Here is a 15075-nt window from a genome sequence, read left to right as displayed (position 1 = left end):
CTCTTATCTGCTGTCCTGCGCCTGACTCCTATACACCAGCTACACATAGACCTCCTGACAGAATCACTCACCCGAAAGAATGGAGTCAGCAGGAGCAGACGCCCTCCCTTCAGAGATAGAGGAGCGCGTTCAGCAGCACGCGGCCATATTGCAACATCTGGGCACCGCCATGGATCACGTGCTGCAGAAGATGGATCGTTAGGAGAGAGGAGGAGGTCGTCCAGCGCCTCCACCAGCCCCACTACAGACATTTACATTTTACATTTTAGTCATTCAGCAGACGCTCTTATCCAGAGCGACTTACAGTAGTGAATGCATACATTTCATTTCATTTCATGTATTTTTTTGTACTGGCCCCCCGTGGGAATCGAACCCACAACCCTGGCGTTGCACACACCATGCTGGCATTGCAAACACCATGTTCTACCAACTGAGCCACAGGTCCCACTGTCCACCCCTCCTCCACCCGGTTCCAGCGGGATCCGGCTCGCGCTCCCAAGGGAGTATGATGGAACGGCTGCTGGATGCCAGGGGTTCCTACTCCAGCTTGAGCTCTACCTGGCAACCGTCCACCCGGCTCCTTCGGGACGTGAGAGCGTGTCTGAACTCGTCTCCTGCCTCTCAGGCAAAGCCTTGGAGTGGGCCACTACGACTGTTCCACCTAAGGCAGGGGACGAGGAGCGCACAGGATTTTGCATTGGACTTCCGGACCCTGGCTGCCAGCGCGGGATGGAGCGATAGGGCCCTGATAGATCACTACCGGTGCAATCTACGCGAGGACGTCCGTCGGGAGTTGGCCTGCCGAGACACCACACTCACGTTGGACCAGCTGGTGGACATGTCTATCCGGCTGGACAACCTGCTGACTGCCCGCGGACATCCGGATCGGGGCCTGTCAGTTCCTTCCCCCAGCACCTCCGCTCCGACGCCCATGGAGCTGGGAGGTGCTGCACTTAGGGTGACTGAGTTTTCCCCGCATTCCCAGCATAAGGCACTCGTAGATTCAGACACAGCTGGGAATTTTATTGACCGTTCATTTGCCCTTAGTTTAGGGATCCCCCTTGGGTGCCTGAGAATATAGTCTCTGATCGGGGTCCCCAGTTCACGTCCAGGGTCTGGAGAGTGTTCATGGAACGTCTGGGGTCTCGGTCAGCCTCACCTCAGGGTTTCACCCCGAGAGTAACGGGCAGATGGAGAGAGTAAATCAGGATGTGGGTAGGTTTCTGCGGTCATATTGCCAGGACCGGCCAGGGTAGTGGGCGGCGTTCATCCCCTGGGCAGAGATGGCCCAAAACTCACTCCGTCACTCCTCCACTAACCTCTCTTCTTTCCAATGCGTACTGGGGTATCAGCCGGTTCTGGCACCGTGGCATCAGAGCCAGATCATAGCTCCTGTGGTGGACGAATGGTTTAAGCGCTCGGAGGAGACCTGGGACACCGCCCATGTGCACCTGCAACGGGCCGTGAGGCGGGTCTGGCTCTCAACCCGAAACCTGCCCCTCCGCCTGCCCTGCCGGAAGCTGGGTCCGTGGTTTGTGGAGCCATTTAAAGTCCTGAGGAGACTGAACGAGGTAAGCTACAGGTTACAGCTTCCCCCAGATTATCGCATTAATCCCTCGTTCCATGTGTCTCTCCTCAGGCCGGTGGTGGCTGGTCCACTCCAGGAAGCTGAGGTGCGGGAGGTTCCTCCGCCCACTCTGGACATCGAGGTGTCAGGTGAGAGGCCTTCAGTACCTTGTGGAGTGGGAGGGGTACGGTCCAGAGGAGAGATGCTGGATGCCAGTGGAGGACGTCCTGGACCCTTCGTTGCCGGGTCGTCCCCGAGGTCGGTGTCGGCGTGCTGCTGGAGCCGCGAGTCAACAGAGGGTACTGTCACGACTTCCGCCGAGGTCGGTCCCTCTCCTTGTTCGGCGGTCGACTTCACCGGCCTTCTAGCCATCGCCGATCCACTTTTCATTTTCCATTTGTTTTGTCTTTGTAGTGATGATCCATGGCACGAAGCCTCCAGTGATGATCTATGGCACGAAGCCTCCAGTGATGATCCATGGCACGAAGCCTCCAGTGATGATCTATGGCACGAAGCCTCCAGTGATGATCCATGGCCCGGAGCCTCCAGTGATGATCCATGGCACGAAGCCTCCAGAGATGATCCATGGCGCGGAGCCTGTAGCGACGATCCATGGCACAGAGCCTGCAGCGACGGTCCCCTGTCCAGAACTTCCGGCAACAGTTCCCAGTCCAGAGCTTCCGGCGACATTTCCCAGTCCAGAGCTTCCTGCAACGTTTCACAGTCCGGAACTTCCTGAGACGGCCTACATTCCGGAACCTCCTGAGACGACCTACAGTCCGGAACCTCCTGAGACGGCCTACAGTCCGGAACCTCCTGAGACGGCCTACAGACCGGAACCTCCTGAGACGGCCTGCAGCCCGGAACCTCCTGAGACGGCCTGCAGCCCGGAGCCTCCTGAGACGGCCTGCAGTCCGGAGCCTCCTGAGACGGCCTGTAGCCCGGAGCCTCCAGCGATGGTCTGCAGCCCGGAGCCTCCTGAGACGGCCTGCAGCCCAGAGCCTCCAGCGATGGTCTGCAGTCCGGAGTCTCCAGCGATGGTAGGCAGTCCGGAGTCTCCAGTGACAGTCGGCAGTACGGAGCCTCCAGCGACGGTCGGCAGTTCGGAGCCTCCAGCGGGGGTTCCCAGTCCAGAGCCTCCGGCGACGATCTACGGTCCGGTTCCTCCGGCAACGATCCAGGGTCCGGAGCCTCTGGCGACGATCCACGGTCCGGTTCCACGAAGGTGGGTGGAGCCCCAAGCGGAGGGGGATCGGCGTCCCGCACCAGAGCCTCCATCAAGTGGAGATGCCCACCCGGACCCTCCCCTATAGGTTCAGGTTTGCGGCCAGAGTTCGCACCTTTGGGGGGGGGGGTACTGTCACGCCCTGACCTTAGAGATCTCATTTATTCTCTATGTTTGGTTAGGTCAGGGTGTGACTCGTGTGGGAATATCTATATTTTCTATTTCTTTGTTTTGAGCCGAGTGTGGTTCCCAATCAAAGGCAGCTGTCTATCGTTGTCTCTGATTGGAAATCATACTTAGGCAGCCTGTTTTCCACCTGAGTTTTGTGGGAGGTTGTTTTCTGTTTAGTATTCTGTTACCTGACAGAACTGTTGACTTTTCGTTTTGTTACTTTGTTCGTGTGTTTTTTGATCTAATAAAATCCTGAACACTTTCCACGCTGTGCTTTGGTCCACTCATTCCAACGAGAGCCGTTACACTGGGTGAGGAATTCACGTTTAAGCAGGACAATAACCTACAATACAAAGCCAAATCTTCACTGGAGTTGCTTACCAAAAAGACAGTGATTGTACCACCTGAGAGGCCAAGTTACAGTTTTGACTTAAAATCTGCTTGAAAATCCATGACAAGACAAGAAAATGGTTGTCTACCCATGATCCCCAACACCTTGACAGAGATGAAAGAATTTGAAAAATAACAAAAATGGGCAAATATTGCATAATACAGGTGTGCAAAGCTCATCTGATACTTACCAAAGACTCACAGCTGTAATCGTTACCAAAGGGGTTTCTAACCTGTATTGACTCATGTATTGTATTGACTTAGTGTGTTATTTTTCATTAATCTTAAAAAAAAAAAAGGAATTTTTCTTCCACAGAGTATTTGGTGTACATAGTTGACAAAAAATTACAATGAAATCCATTTTAATCATACTTTGTAAAACAATACAATTTGAAGAAATCCAAAGGGATTTAGACTTTCTATAGGCACCGTATGCAAAAATGGAGGTTTAAATAATACAGCTGCATATTCATATTAGCCAACACGGTATATCCTACACATATACCTTGCAATACATGTCTAAAAACAGCTGAGCAAAATGTAATAAGATGATCAGTTTGATTCCAAAACGAGGCGTTCTCAAATGTCATGTTGGAGGCATTAGAATATAAGGTATGGAGAATGATAGTCTGCAGAACTATAGAAAAAGCAGTTGGGATATGAATGTTTGAGTTTCCAAATACTAAACGTTCAGTGAATGTAAATAGATTTAGGTGGTTTAAATGATTAACCTAACTTTCCTACTAACCTTCTAAAAGTTCACGGTGTCAAATTCTTGCCAAACCATTATTCAACTACTAAACTATGACTGAGTGAGGCGTACACTTCACGCATATACATTCAAACATCACATTGTGTTTCACCATTATTGAGTACGGAGACAAAGAGCAAAGGTGTCTCAGGCAGTATTTGAAGTATCTAAATAAAATGTAACCTACCAATCAATATATATATATATTATATACTGCTCAAAAAAATAAAGGGAACACTTAAACAACACATCCTAGATCTGAATGAAAGAAATAATCTTATTAAATACTTTTTTCTTTACATAGTTGAATGTGCTGACAACATAATCACACAAAAATAATCAATGGAAATCCAATTTATCAACCCATGGAGGTCTAGATTTGGAGTCACACTCAAAATGAAAGTGGAAAACCACACTGATCCAACTTTGATGTAATGTCCTTTAAACAAGTCAAAATGAGGCTCAGTAGTGTGTGTGGCCTCCACGTGCCTGTATGACCTCCCTACAACGCCTGGGCATGCTCCTGATGAGGTGGCGGATGGTATCCTGAGGGATCTCCTCCCAGACCTGGACTAAAGCATCCGCCAACTCCTGGACAGTCTGTGGTGCAACGTGGCGTTGGTGGATGGAGTGAGACATGATGTCCCAGATGTGCTCAATTGGATTCAGGTCTGGGGAACGGGCGGGCCAGTCCATAGCATCAATGCCTTCCTCTTGCAGGAACTGCTGACACACTCCAGCCACATGAGGTCTAGCATTGTCTTGCATTAGGAGGAACCCAGGGCCAACCGCACCAGCATATGATCTCACAAGGGGTCTGAGGATCTCATCTCGGTACCTAATGGCAGTCAGGCTACCCCTGGCGAGCACATGGAGGGCTGTGCGGCCCCCCAAAGAAATGCCACCCCACACCATGACTGACCCACCGCCAAACCGGTCATGCTGGTGGATGTTGCAGGTAGCAGAACGTTCTCCAGACTCTGTCACGTCTGTCACATGTGCTCAGTGTCTTCCTGCTTTCATCTGTGAAGAGCACAGGGCGCCAGTGGCGAATTTGCCAATCTTGGTGTTCTCTGGCAAATGCCAAATGTCCTGCACGGTGTTGGGCTGTAAGCACAACCCCCACCTGTGGACGTCGGGCCCTCATACCACCCTCATGGAGTCTGTTTCTGACCGTTTGAGCAGACACATGCACATTTGTGGCCTGCTGGAGGTCATTTTGCAGGGCTCTGGCAGTGCTTCTCCTGCTCCTCCTTGCACAAAGGCGGAGGTAGCGGTCCTGCTCCTGGGTTGTTGCCCTCCTACGGCCTCCTCCACGTCTCCTGATGTACTGGCCTGTCTCCTGGTAGCGCCTCCATGCTCTGGACACTACGCTGACAGACACAGCAAACCTTCTTGCCACAGCTCGCATTGATGTGCCATCCTGGATGAGCTGCACTACCTGAGCCACTTGTGTGGGTTGTAGACTCCGTCTCATGCTACCACTAGAGTGAAAGCATCGCCAGCATTCAAAAGTGACCAAAACATCAGCCAGGAAGCATAGGAACTGAGAAGTGGTCTGTGGTCCCCACCTGCAGAACCACTCCTTTATTGGGGGTGTCTTGCTAATTGCCTATAATTTCCACCTGTTGTCTATTCCATTTGCACAATAGCATGTGAAATGTATTGTCAATCAGTGTTGCTTCCTAAGTGGACAGTTTGATTTCACAGAAGTGTGATTGACTTGGAGTTACATTGTGCTGTTTAAGTGTTCCCTTTATTTTTTTGAGCAGTGTATATATATATATATATATATATATATATATATATATAGAGCGAGAGAGAGAGAAGTGTCATGGGGGGGGGTACACTCTTACAATGTTGCAGTCCAGAACTGAGAGCTTTTCCCATCTATGCCTGAGCCTCTGATGGAGACAGTAGAACTCAACACATGCTTCAGTATTCCCCTCTCTAGGAGCAATCGTGTGCCCAGTCCCCATAGGTGTATCAAAGGAATCACACCCTGGTCACCACTGTAGAGAAGTGTTTTAGCACAATGCAATCTTAAGATCATGTGGTTCAGAGATGAGAACTCAACCATCTACGGCAAAAGCCTGTGCTCCTGACAGGGACAATAGAACTCTCCCCACTGCATGTTACAATAGTAAAATATGTTATCTATTATCACCTCAACAAAACTGATTCTATATTGAATTTATTCTAACAAACATGTGTATCTGTAGTTGGTGCTTGTCAACTCTAAAATACACTAGACTGTGTAGCCTTAACAAAATCCACAGACAAATGCATATGGGGTCTCAATGTTAAATAGTGATGACAGGGATAGTTCAAACTGCATTAGGATGGTTCTCCACACAGGTGAGTGAATCAGCTGAGCGGCGCTTAGTTGATCTCTAGGAGTAGGACTCAGGACAGGAGAGCTGAATAGATCGTGGGAGACAAACGTGAGACAAGATTGAATCAAAGAAATCACAGCAGCAAAGGATTGTAGAAATGAACATCTTGACAGTCTTAAAATTACAACAACTAGGCTACGAGAATAAAGGTAGGGTACTCTGCATCCTACTCCAACTAGGTCTATTGACAGGGGTAATGTGGCAGTTCTTATTTGTCAGCATGAATGAAATGAGTGAGTTCTGCCTTGATGACTGTATTAGCTTTACAATACTTGGAATAGTTATAGCTAAAACTCCCTCTCCCAGAATGACATGATAGTGATGAAGCCACCTGCTCCTGCCAGCTAGAAAAAGGTCTACTTGTATGAAGCTAGCTACATTTCTAAGGTTACTACGTTTTAAATAAAGTTGGGAGTTATTTTACAGATTGCATTGATGGTATCACGTTTCTATAACTAAATAGATACCAAAAATAAAATAAAAAATACTTTACCTGATAGCAGTTTGTCGGACTGAAATCCCTCTCTCGAGGTGTCACCAGCTGTGCTTATGCTTTTTTACATTTTTTTTATTTTTATTTCACCTTTATTTAACCAGGTAGGCCAGTTGAGAACAAGTTCTCATTTACAACTGCGACCTGGCCAAGATAAAGCAAAGCAGTGCAACAAAAACAAGAACAGAGTTACACATAAACAAAGAATAACACAAAAGAAAAGAAAAATAGAAAAACCTATGTACAGTGTGTGCAAATGTAGAAGAATAGGGAGGTAAGTAAAAGCAAGAGGGTAAGTAATAATATGGGGATGAGGTAGTTGGGTGCGCTATTTACAGATTGGCTGTGTACAGGTACAGTGATCGGTAAGCTGCTCTGACAGCTGATGCTTAAAGTTAGAGAGGGAGATTTAAGACTCCAGCTTCAGAGATTTTTGCAGTTCGTTCAATAGGACATTGCCAACAAACAGAAATGTGTTCAGAAAAAATAAATATACACTATGTAAAAAACAGCTCCTCCCTCAGCAGAGACCAATCATCTCAAACTAAAGCAGATACAATGTGTCGGCTCACCACCTACAACTGGATCTCCTGAGTCAAGGCCCAGAAACCTGTCTGAAACCATGGGCTGTCTGACTTGGCCTCAAATTGAAATAAATACGGTGTGGGAAATAAGTCATATTCAGTGAATCCTCTTGCAGAGTTTAATTCCCATGTAGGCAGCTTCTCAAATCTGCCTCTCCTTTTCCATGCCACACTAAATGACTAATTAACACAAAGTCATTATGCTTTATTTCCTAATCACAAACATTTGGGGGGATTTTCACTTATTTATAAACAATATAAAATTATTTTATGTACATGACAAAGTCACTCAACTATTCACAAAATACAAATTAAACATACCATTAGTCAAAGACCAAGTACTTATTTTCACATTTGAAAGCACCAATAGAGTTTAGCAAGTTTCATAATAAATATGGACTATATTTTCAGATTTTGGCCAGACACCATACATTCCAGGTCATGAATCTCAAGAGATCCCCACCAACAGGTTTCACTCTCAACATTTACCATAATAACAAGTCTAAAGGAAGTTCTAAATAGTATAAGAGAGCTGCCCAATATCATACAATGTAGTGCGGACAGTAGCACAGTGATGGTTTTGCATAATCTTAACCACTTTTTTTTAATAAGGGACCATGAATTGGGAGGTGACCCTGGTGATATGAGAAGCTAAGTCAAAGGGAGGGAAAGGGTAACGCCGACAGACATGAGTGTGGTGATGACCTTTATACACTGGGGCCGTTTAATGACCTTTCTCAGGAGATGAAATTCAATGACTTAAAGGTTTACCTTGCAAGGCTGCTACGTATACACCGGGCCTTTGATATACAAGATATAGGTGTACAGAGTAGATGGCCTGAAGACCATCAAAGCACTTGTAAACATTTCCTTGTGAAGTTCACCTAACACATTTTATTGTTTGATGGCTAAATTTAAATTTCAATCAATGATTTTTATTTTTTTTACATTTAAGTGCAATATATTGGCGGGCTGTAGACAACCGGCAGATCAAATTGTAGCACCATGTAAAATACTGATAATGCAAATACAAACATGGCTGGACGAGGGCTACATTCTGATGGATTTACCAACTAAAACAATAACTCAACTAAAAATGTGGTGCATGAAATTCTGACAACACGGTGTGACAGTAAAATGTAAAACAAAAAATAAATCTATAAAAATAAGAAACATTCCAGCATGGACCAAATACTGTCAATTGGGGATGAATAAAATTTCAAAGAATTATGTTTGAGTTCAACAAAAAATAAGATTCCAAATAACTTGAAATGCATAGTGATGGTGAGGAAGATAGATGTTTCAAAGCCCTGTCAAACACCAAACTATGGTCTGAAATTTACCAGATTTATCATTGAATAATGTGAGTGAGTACCATGTCTATGAGAAGCCTAATCCCTCAGAAGGGGGTGTCACTGGCCAGCATGATCAGGGTGCAGGTTGACGACACACTGGAGCAGCGCTCCTGGAGGGTGTTGTTATTGTCCCAGACTACAGTCTGTGAGCTGGCTGTGCAGCCCAGGGCCTTGGCCAAATCTGGGCACACTGAGACACAGCCGCTGGAAGAGCAGGCAGAACTTTCTACGTAAGCTGCGGTTGATCCAGAAGTAGAAGATGCAGTTGAGGAAACCGTTGGCGGTTGGCAGCCACACCACCACAAACTCAACCCACTCCATAACTATGTCGCCCGAGATGGCTGGTGGAAGAGAGAACAGAAAAATACATAAAAAGGGACAGCATAGGCTATGAAATAAAACCGACTATGCACAAGCATAGTCAGTCGAAGTCTATGCCCCTTCTTCAGTGATTGTCAACAGTACTACTTGTAGCAGGAGTGGGAACTATGGACGGGATTCTTCAATCAAGTGTTTGTTGTCATTCAATGAGAGACGATTAGTTTTCATGCACATTATTTCACTTGAGAAATACTGCACCAAACATAGTTATATGTGAAATTGCACGACTAAGATCTCCTAGCCAAGTTAGGGTTAGAAAACAGAACCTAGGATGCGGGGCCTTTAGGCAAAAACATTTACAAAGAACCAAATGTCCATTGTCTATCACGAACATTGAATAAAATGTGAACTTACTCTACCGATTGTCCGTGGTGTTGGTTCTGTTGGAGTCGAAATTTGAGAAACTATCCACAGACAAGTATTATTACAGACTTCAAACTGTGGGACAATCAAGATGCGTTTGCTCCTGACCCAAGTCACGTGTACAAGGATATGCACGTTGATGCATGCATACTAACCAAAGTCTTGCAGGTGTTTACATGGTTTTCCGCATGTGCCAGGTGATATATATTTCAGCAGCAATACCAGCGGTCTAAAAAGTCAGGTAAATAACACTTTCCTGTGTATAATTTGTCTCAGACGTTCACCACTGAATGACAAACTTTACTGACAACCAGTATGGTAAAATGTAAATGTAATTTTATTCAAGATTCTTGCTTGTAAGGAAACGTTTCCTGTTCACTCTACTTAGTTTCAGGCTGTTTACCAGAAGCTGCCGGTATGAAATCAAATCAAATCAAATGTATTTATAAAGCCCTTCTTACATCACCTGATATCTCAAAGTGCTGTACAGAAACCCAGCCTAAAACCCCAAACAGCAAGCAATGCAGGTGTAGAAGCACGGTGGCTAGGAAAAACTCCCTAGAAAGGCCAAAACCTAGGAAGAAACCTAGAGAGGAACCAGGCTATGAGGGGTGGCCAATCCTCTTCTGGCTGTGCCGGGTGGAGATTATAACAGAACATGGCCAAGATGTTCAAATGTTCATAAATTACCAGCATGGTCAAATAATAATAATCACAGTAGTTGTCGAGGGTGCAACAAGTCAGCACCTCAAGAGTAAATGTCAGTTGGCTTTTCATAGCCGATCATTGAGAGTATCTCCACCGCTCCTGAAGTCTCTAGAGAGTTGAAAACAGCATGTCTGGGACAGGTAGCACGTCCGGTGAACAGGTCAGGGTTCCATAGCCGCAGGCAGAACAGTTGAAACTGGAGCAGCAGCACGGCCAGGTGGACTGGGGACAGCAAGGAGTCATCATGCCAGGTAGTCCTGAGGCATGGTCCTAGGGCTCAGGTCCTCAGAGAGAGAGAAAGAAAGAGAGAAAGAGAGAATTAGAGAGAGCATACTTAAATTCACACAGGACACCGGATAAGACAGGAGAAATACTCCAGATATAACAGACTGACCCTAGCCCCCCAACACATAAACTACTGCAGCATAAATACTGGAGGCTGAGACAGGAGGGGTCAGGAGACACTGTGGCCCCATCCGATGATACCCCCAGACAGGGCCAAACAGGAAGGATATAACCCCACCCACTTTGCCAAAGCACAGCCCCCACACCACTAGAGGGATATCTTCAACCACCAACTTACCATCCTGAGACAAGGCCGAGTGTAGCCCACAAAGATCTCTTCCACGGCACAACCCAAGGGGGGACGCCAACCCAGACAGGAAGACCCCATCAGTGACTCAACCCACTCAAGTGACGCACCCCTCATAGGGACAGCATGGAAGAACACCAATAAGCCAGTGCCTCAGCCCCTGTAATAGGGTTAGAGGCAGAGAATCCCAGTGGAGAGAGGGGAACCGGCCAGGCAGAGACAGCAAGAGCGGTTCGTTGCTCCAGAGCCTTTCGGTTCACCTTCACACTCCTGGGCCAGACTACACTCAATCATAGGACCTACTGAAGAGATGAGTCTTCAGTAAAGACTTAAAGGTTGAGACCGAGTCTGCATCTCTCACATGGGTAGGCAGACCATTCCATAAAAATGGAGCTCTATAGGAGAAAGCCCTGCCTCCAGCTGTTTGCTTAGAAATTCTAGGTACAATTAGGAGGCCTGCGTCTTGTGACCGTAGCGTACGTGTAGGTATGTACGGCAGGACCAAATCGGAAAGATAGGTAGGAGCAAGCCCATGTAATGTTTTGTAGGTTAGCAGTAAAACCTTGAAATCAGCCCTTGCCTTAACAGGAAGCCAGTGTAGGGAGGCTAGCACTGGAGTAATATGATCACATTTTTTGGTTCTAGTCAGGATTCTAGCAGCCGTATTTAGCACTAACTGAAGTTTATTTAGTGCATATCCGGGTAGCCGGAAAGTAGAGCATTGCAGTAGTCCAACCTAGAAGTAACAAAAGCATGGATTAATATTTCTGCATCATTTTTGGACAGAAAGTTTCTGATTTTTGCAATGTTACGTAGATGGAAAAAAGCTGTCCTTGAAACAGTCTTGATATGTTCTTCAAAAGAGAGATCAGGGTCCAGAGTAACGCCGAGGTCCTTCACAGTTTTATTTGAGATGACTGTACAACCATCAAGATTAATTGTCAGATTCAACAGAAGATCTCTTTGTTTCTTGGGACCTAGAACAAGCATCTCTGTTTTGTCCGAGTTTAAAAGTAGAAAGTTTGCAGCCATCCACTTCCTTATGTCTGAAACACAGGCTTCTAGCGAGGGCAATTTTGGGGCTTCACCATGTTTCATTGAAATGTACAGCTGTGTGTCATCCGCATAGCAGTGAAATTTAACATTATGTTTTCGAATGACATCCCCAAGAGGTAAAATATATAGTGAAAACAATAGTGGTCCTAAAACGGAACCTTGAGGAACACCGAAATTTACAGTTGATTTGTCAGAGGACAAACCATTCACAGAGACAAACTGATATCTTTCCGACATATAAGATCTAAACCAGGCCAGAACTTGTCCGTGAAGACCAATTTGGGTTTCCAATCTCTCCAAAAGAATGTGGTGATCGATGGTATCAAAAGCAGCACTAAGATCTAGGAGCACGAGGACAGATGCAGAGCCTCGGTCTGACACCATTAAAAGGTAATTTACCAGTCTGATTCAGCATCAGTCTGTATCAGTCTGATTCAGCAGCCTACACCAGCCATCTTACACCCAGCACATTGGCATTTCAACTTTACAGCCTTGTAGCCTACATTTGTTACGGGCATTTTCCTGAGCTCGTTTAGAAGGGTGGTGAGTGACTTTGGGAAAAACATGCAACTTGTCTTAATTTTAGATGTTCCATCAACAAGTTGTAAACCAACTGGTTATTTCTATAGGCCTACTCACCATTATAGATAATTGCCGCCATGCACGGCGTCCAACATGTGTAGTAGACAGTCATCACAGGGGCAAGCACCCTAGATGCTATGGGTCTGTTAGGACGACCCAGGTGTTGTGAGCGCATCTTTACTCGCTGTCTCATTGCAGCAAACCAAAGGCGCAGGTTTGCGCAAGTCATGACGATTGAACAAGGAAAGAAGATGAGGCATGTCAACGTTAATGTATGATGGACTGCAAACCAGTGATGCTGTAGAAAAGTGGACCTCAATTATCCCGTTAGGAAAAGATATGGGCACAAGTAAAAATGTAGGAAAACACCATGCAAAGGCGACCAGAAGCAGCGTTCTTCTCCTTGTCATCAGTGATGAGTATTCCAGCGGGTAAAAGATACATTTCAGTATCTTTCTAGACTTATTATAGCCCGTGTGTACATGCAAGTCGAATAGATCGTTGCATTGAAGAAAGCCACAATGTGACAGAGGGAGTCTGGGCCTTCACTGTAGTCTTTCGCAAGACTGATGCACAGATTCAAGAGCGTGATGATCAGTCCAAACGTCGAATCAGCACCGGTGAGTGAGAGTAAAAAGTATCGAGAGTTCCTTGACCAGCCGGACACCGATGAAGAAATCACCATAATAACTGCAATATTCCCCAACGTGATCATCGCTGCTAAAACTGATATTATGACAATTTTCCATTCTAGAAGCATGTGCGTTTCTGTGCTGGTTAGATTGGTGTCCTCGGACAAATTGAGTGTTGCAAACATTGTCCTCAACTCTGGCATTAGTTTGTCACTTCCTCTGTACCCCCCACCCCCCGCCCCCAAAAAAACTCCCAACACACAAGGGCATGCTCTTCAAAAATTCTTTCAGGTGAATTTACATGATCAAGTCGATTAACCAAGCCGTGGTATGCACAACAATAAATACCACTACCACATCTGTGGCACGTTAGGTGGTAGTCACGTGCCCCAATCAAATACGTGGATATAATGCAGGTAAATATATCAACCAAGAGGCACTTTATTCTTCCATGGCCATAAGGATAAATAGACACATTCAAAGGACTTTTCATCGCATTTTGGAATTGGTGTCCATTTATGCCATTGTTTTGTTGTATAATGTAGTCAACATTGTATTGAGACACTCATTTACACTAGGATTATTCTGTTGTGGCCAAGTTGTATGAGCAATGGCTCCATTGCCGCTCAATTCTTCTACAGGCAGAGTCAGGTGAGGACCACCTAAGCATAGGCAGAGATGAGCTACATGGGGGAGTGGATTGGGGAGGAAGAGAGCGAGGACATGAACCTAAACAGCTGAAATATGAGCCCATCTCCTCCTCCAGTCCCTGCGCTGGACTCTGCACAGATGGATTCGTCATTAGGACAGTGACAAGCGCATATATCAAAGGCGTATTCCAGGCCGTCCTCCTTCCACAGAGGGACATGTTCATGGCTAGCTGACACTACTAGCCTACCTGCTGGGGAAGCAGCCCCTCTGATGGGCCTCCATAGCAGCTGGACCTCACTATTCAAACATTGATACTGTACAGATAACTCACATTCTCTCATTAGTGGCTGAGGCAGAAATGTTATTTTATCAATCCAAGGGCCTTCATGAGAAATAGCAGTCGGAGATCAATAATATTTTAATTACGTCTCACCCCAATACAAGGTTATTTCATTTGATTTTACACAATATACTTCACATTGTATGAAAAAGATCTAACAAGTTTTGTTGGAATCCATTTCTTTGTTATTACCAGAAGGCTTATTTGTAGGCCTTCCTTAGCTCTTCTAAATGTGACAAGTTGATAGAGTAAATGTATCTTTCCACTGAAAGATTGTGCCCAGACAAATAATATTCCATTATTTTCTAATGTCTGCTAAATTAATCATGCTGTTGAAGTGAATAAGCATGAATCATCAAGAACAAATAAAGACACAAGCTGCCATGAGATTTTAAAAGCAATGCAAATACATATTGGACATTGAAAAGCACCATCATGATCTCATGCTACATAAATGTTTTATGCAAATGAAAGGATGAAAAGGAAATGCATGTGTTGTGATGTAGATAGGCACCGCTATGCTTTAGAGTTGTACGAGTCTGAAGCTAAAAGTATGGGGCCAATTTGCGCCTTTCTGTAATCACTCAATTCATCAATTTTCAATTTTGAGCCACAGGAGAGTGGGGCTGATGCACATCTCGGTTTGCCATTGGTTACCTGAAGCATGGTGATAAGTGTCCTCATTCTTTTTTAGATTGTCTGTGCTGATTTATGACTGTTTTCTCTCTGTTAGAGAGGCTGCTCTGTGCTTGTAGGTTTTACATTGCAACAACTAAACATCTACCCCAGTAAAGATGAATATCTCATAAACCAGGGTTCAAGTCAGATAGGAGATCGT

At 45.6% G+C, this 15075-nt stretch overlaps 1 pseudogene; it reads right to left on the bottom strand.

Annotated features, from left to right (window-relative positions):
- Window positions 1–9055: 9055 nt before the first annotated feature.
- On the bottom strand, window positions 9056–13374 carry LOC106587154 (probable G-protein coupled receptor 21; annotated as a pseudogene).
- Window positions 13375–15075: the final 1701 nt, after the last annotated feature.

This window comes from Salmo salar, chromosome ssa26, assembly GCF_905237065.1.
Source record: "Salmo salar chromosome ssa26, Ssal_v3.1, whole genome shotgun sequence".
Taxonomy (NCBI): Eukaryota; Metazoa; Chordata; class Actinopteri; order Salmoniformes; family Salmonidae; genus Salmo; species Salmo salar.
Note: the sequence above shows the minus strand (reverse complement) of the source record. Positions and strands in the feature narration are given on the sequence as shown.